The sequence below is a fragment of the Leiobunum rupestre genome, chromosome 7, assembly GCF_980474605.1.
Source record: "Leiobunum rupestre chromosome 7, qqLeiRupe1.1.hap1, whole genome shotgun sequence".
NCBI lineage: Eukaryota > Metazoa > Arthropoda > Arachnida > Opiliones > Sclerosomatidae > Leiobunum > Leiobunum rupestre.
The window spans coordinates 55,831,702-55,836,744 of record NC_143390.1 but is presented as its reverse complement, the minus strand read 5'-3'; the positions used below and the strand labels follow the sequence as shown (position 1 = coordinate 55,836,744).

The 5,043-nt window shown below is 30.6% G+C and overlaps 1 long non-coding RNA gene across 1 annotated transcript; it reads left to right on the top strand.

The window, feature by feature from the left end:
- The first annotated feature begins 2,088 nt into the window (after positions 1-2,088).
- On the top strand, positions 2,089-3,190 carry LOC149937508 (uncharacterized). The gene is made up of 3 exons (XR_016482376.1): positions 2,089-2,196; positions 2,297-2,380; positions 2,856-3,190. It is a non-coding gene; the product is annotated as an uncharacterized LOC149937508 (long non-coding RNA).
- The last annotated feature ends 1,853 nt before the right edge of the window (positions 3,191-5,043 follow it).

Below are 5,043 nucleotides of genomic sequence, written 5' to 3'. Positions count from 1 at the left end.
AATTTTCCATTTTCTAATTATATCCCAATATTTTGAATCATTAGATAAAAATTCCCCGAATGTTGGAATTGAGGTCCCCACATATAAAAATTAAAATCGTGTGTAAATATATTTTTACACCAATATCAACTAAACATAGCCAAAATAATACAATATCTTTTAAAATAAATAAATATCATAATACGTATAGATATACCAATAGATATATCACTTATTATTTTAGAAACCAGCCGCTAAAATCTGATTTTGCAGATAATTATATAAGTTGGCCAAATACTAATTATATTATTTATTATTCTAACAAAAACTATAGGTATTATAATTATTAAAAATCGAGAAAGTTAAGGTCTATTCTTCACAATGGCCCAATTATTTAATATTTTAGAGACACCCGAATCTGAACTAACATTGTGAATTAGCTCAAATTTAAGTGGGCAAGACTAATTTCTTTACATTAATCATCCGTATGTTACCAACTAAATATTTTTTTGAAACTAATCTTTTATGAAATTTTCGTTAAATAACATATGAGCTTAATATCTATTCTCTTATCTCTGAGCGTCTTACTCTATTCACAAATTATTGGTTGTGTGCAAACAAACCTACTAAACTCGATTATATGAAACATAATTTCTCGAATGTCATCAAATCTCAAATTGGCGTTTTTTGTACTATAATGTAAGAAGCTACCACTATTATATCAAGATCAAGAGCAATAGTTCGTTAACTTCGACATTCGCACTCTCGATTAGCCGGGAAGAATTTTTTTTAAATATTCATGACTGATCAAGATATCAAACGAGACAAAATTAAAAAAGCAATGATATTTTTAAATTGGCCTCCTGCCACCTGTATTTCGAAAATCTTTTTTAGAGTTAAATCAACTATACGAAATTTCATTGGTTTGAAACCTGCCACTACCAAGCCGAGAAAATAGGATGGTTTCACACAAGCAAATTTCAGTAACGGCTATTTTCAACGTGAAAATATTTATTTCTCTTATCCCTGCAGTAATGTTTCCCATAACAGCCTGAGTTCATACTAAAGTGAGTCAACAAGTACAATTAATTTGCGATATCTTTGCGTGTCATCCATTTGATACCCAAATATACTGTAAGGGCCTCTAGCAAAGACATTCCACACTTTTAAAGAAGTGATCGCGGGCTCGCTCCAACTTCGACAACGATTATAAAAGAGCTTCTTAGACCGAATGACTTGCAATATTAGTTTGAGCTTCGCTATTCAGAAACTGAAATTATTTTAAACGATTTGGCAATATTATTGTTGGTTTAAAAATAAAAACCTGGCACCAATTGAAAATCGGGGTAATTTCGTCTCAGAGTTGGCTGACCAAATCTTTTGATTAAAAACACTCGAAATTAAAAAAAGGGTTAGCTTATTATACATCATAACAAGTCGTACCACACTATTTTAGTCCCGCCAGACTTTATACGAAACTTAACAATTTGCCTGGACCATATTTCTTATTATCGATTTTTTTCAATTTATTTGAGCAGGTTTAATAATGTCAGTTAAAGATATAAAGCAAAGGTAATTGACTTCCCGAGTCCCGAGTCGAATTAGGCCTGTGTGGGTCCTTTTGGATGGACTGCTTCTTATTCACTTTTCAGTCTACGGGCTCCCACTTCTATATTGTCACCGAAATTACCTTGAACAATCTCATTTGACCAAAGGTAACTTACGGCTCCATTTGATATATAAACGCATTTTAAAAATTAACACAATAATGAGCTTTAGAAATAACCGGCCTATGAAAATAATCTCTTCTAATTCATTTCATCGCAAGTTTAAAAAAATTGGCGTAACAAAAGAACATTATTTTTCGTCGTTATTGCCCTTTTTACTCTTTTCGAGTCGTATCGAAAGAGATGATTTTCTACGTATTCAATTAAAAGAGTTATTTGTGAAATGTAACATATTTTGGAAAGTTTATATCGCCATTGTATTTTCTTGATTAACGATATCGTTGTCGTTTTTAAAAAGCAGACAATTGGTTTCATAAATTTCAAAATTAATATTATGGAAATAGTTTTGCCATTCTTGTGGCGCATCATTATAAATAGAAGTCTATTTGAAAGCAGTTTTAAACGTAACAAAGAGGTGTGCGGATTTGATCTTAACTCCATTGATCCTTTTCGTAATCTTTTTTGGCTTTTGCATAAAGATCGTTCTAAGGTAACAAATGTATTTTTTAAAAATCAGTTCCGGCACGGAGTAACAAAATTTAAGTTTCTCAGTTTCATTCCAAGTATTAAGATTTTACTTTTTTTTGCAGAAATGATATTTAAATGCTTGGTATTCCTTTTGGCTGGCCAATATCTGTTTCTTAACGCCAATGGCAAGAAGAAACTCGGAGACTGTAAGAAAAAATAGTTTGTGATTTCATTTTGGATCAAAGCTACGTAAAAACTAAAATTTCAGTTTTCACGCTGCTACCAAATGTTTCGCAGATTTAAAAATTAACTTTTACAAATATGAATATCTAGTAAAAATTCGCAGCTGACCAAAATTGCGATCTAACTCTAATCTATTAAATTCACCAGCAAAAAGTTGATCCTACCAAGAACATAAAAATCTCTAAAAAATCTGATTTAGGTTTTGTCCCAACTAAATATTTTTTTTTTTTTAAATCAATTTATTTTTGAAATGAGTACACTATGTATATTAATTTATATATTTTACCTAAAATTGGAATTTTTTTGGAGAAACCTAGTCAAAGAAAGCGCGCCAGGACTATAAAAAACATAAAATACTTTTAAAATTAGTATTAATGCAAAAAAGTTTGTTTGATTTAATTTTTTAAAATGTAATAATTTATATCTATTCGGACTCAGTGTGCGACCGTCAAACGATACATCAATGCGAGCTCGTAGATTGCCAAAAAACAAATTTTACCGCTGATTGCCTCATGCCCTCTGACTGTCAAGACCGTCATCGTCACTTAGATGAATGCCGATTTCGGTGCTTGTGCCGAGTATCATCAGAGTATTTTAGATACTGCATAAAAAAAACCGCAAAAGCATGTCGTCCTAACTGTCACATACAAAACTTAAAAGTATGTCTTCCTGAGTGTATGGAAGTCTACAAAAAAGTTCGTGCACTTCAATATTGTGTTTATGGGATAGACAAATAATAATCGTCGCCAATAAAAACTACTATTGAAACTTAATGTTTGAAATGTCACTTATTTTTTAGTTTGATAACTCATGGTGGAAGAGGGGGTTTCGAACAATGTGGTGTTTAAAGCGTCTGTTTTTAAAATGAAATATTGAGTTCGGGTGTCAAAAAAATTGCAGACTCGCGTGTTACGGTTTTATTCAAACTACTTTTGGAACAATTGAAAGTAGCAGATACTTCAAGGAGATATATTTATAAATAAAAATGAAATCTTCATGCGTTATTGATTTCATGAAATATGACTTAAAATAATATCTTCATGCGTTATTGATTTCTTATATAAAGATAAGGATATGGATCGGGATTACGATCATGATAGATAGATAAATCTATAAATATGCCTTTTGATTTTCTTATAGATATATCTATAGATAAATATGCCTAAATATATAAAAATAGATAGATCTATAGATATAAATAAAGATATAACTTTCGGTTTATCTATCTTTATATCTATAGATATACCAGTAAATATACAGTTAGTATATTGTTTTTTATTTTATTGCATTATTTTGTTTTCGTATAATTGATTTTTGTGTCAATTTGTTTTAACCCACGATTTTAAGTTTGGTATGTGGGGACATCCATGTTCTTTACATCCAACATCCGGGGACATTTAAAAACATTCGATTTCTAGCGATACACAAAGTATAGGTATTTTCTTAGAATATTTAAAACTTTGTGTTTTTAAAATATTTAATATCAAGTGGGAGTTTTTCACTACCTTAATAATGGATAAGTGGGGACATTTTCACACATCTTTAGGTGTATGTGGTTGAAATTATGAATAATAATAATTTTAATTTGTGGGGACTTCAATAATTATATTATTGGTTTGGTTTAGCGTTCTTTTATTGTTTTTCGCGTAAAATTATATTTTCTCGTGAATTTAATTTGTGGGGACTTCAATGATATTTTCGTCGAACAGTCGGGGACATTTATGAAGTCACACTTTAGATTTCCAATAAAATAATGGAATGTATCTAGAAAACATAAAATATTTACTATTCGTTTTAAATTTCTTCTACCTAGTCATTATCGTTACCCAATTTTTATTTCATCATTTTCTTTTTTAGTGATTTACTCATGTTTAAACAGTTTTATTACGATAATCATTTTCATGGTATTTTAATTCAGATTTAATCACCCTATTCGTGATTAAAATCCTTTGTTTTGTGAGTTTTATTATTAACATTTCGATATAATTATTTTCATCCCTTTTTATCTATTTATCATAAGTTCATGCTATTTATCACAAATTAAACAATTTGCCGTTTCAAATTTCCTCTAGACTCTAGATGTTATTAGCTTAGAGAAGCTAACTGAAATTGATAATACTATAAGACATCTTATCTCTGGGAAATCGTCCAAAAAGTATACTCGCTTCCCAGATCACTGGTTGAAACTCACATTAATTATTCTAACTATGCGCTGGTTTTGGCGTTTTAAATCATCATGGACATCCAATTTATAGTCTATTGCGCGTTATTTAACTTCGTACATTACAAAAAAAGATAAATCAGATATCGCATTGAGAAGTTTTCAGTAACGAGGCGGCAGATCGTTTAACCCTTCAGCATTTGTATGGAAAGTCATTAACTTTCGTATTCATTAATACCGTTGCCAAGGAACAATGAAAGCGTTTACTTCAGCGATTCAGAGATTTGAAATCCCTAAAAGAGAGTGGCCCCGAGAGCGCAGATATATTAATGAAACATCTGGATGATAATATATATCCTTATGGCCCTGGTTAACGGGAAAAGACTTCTTTATATGACTGGGCGAGATTCTACTATCGCGTACCAACGAAGCCTACCACAAAAGAACAATCTGAAATACGTACAA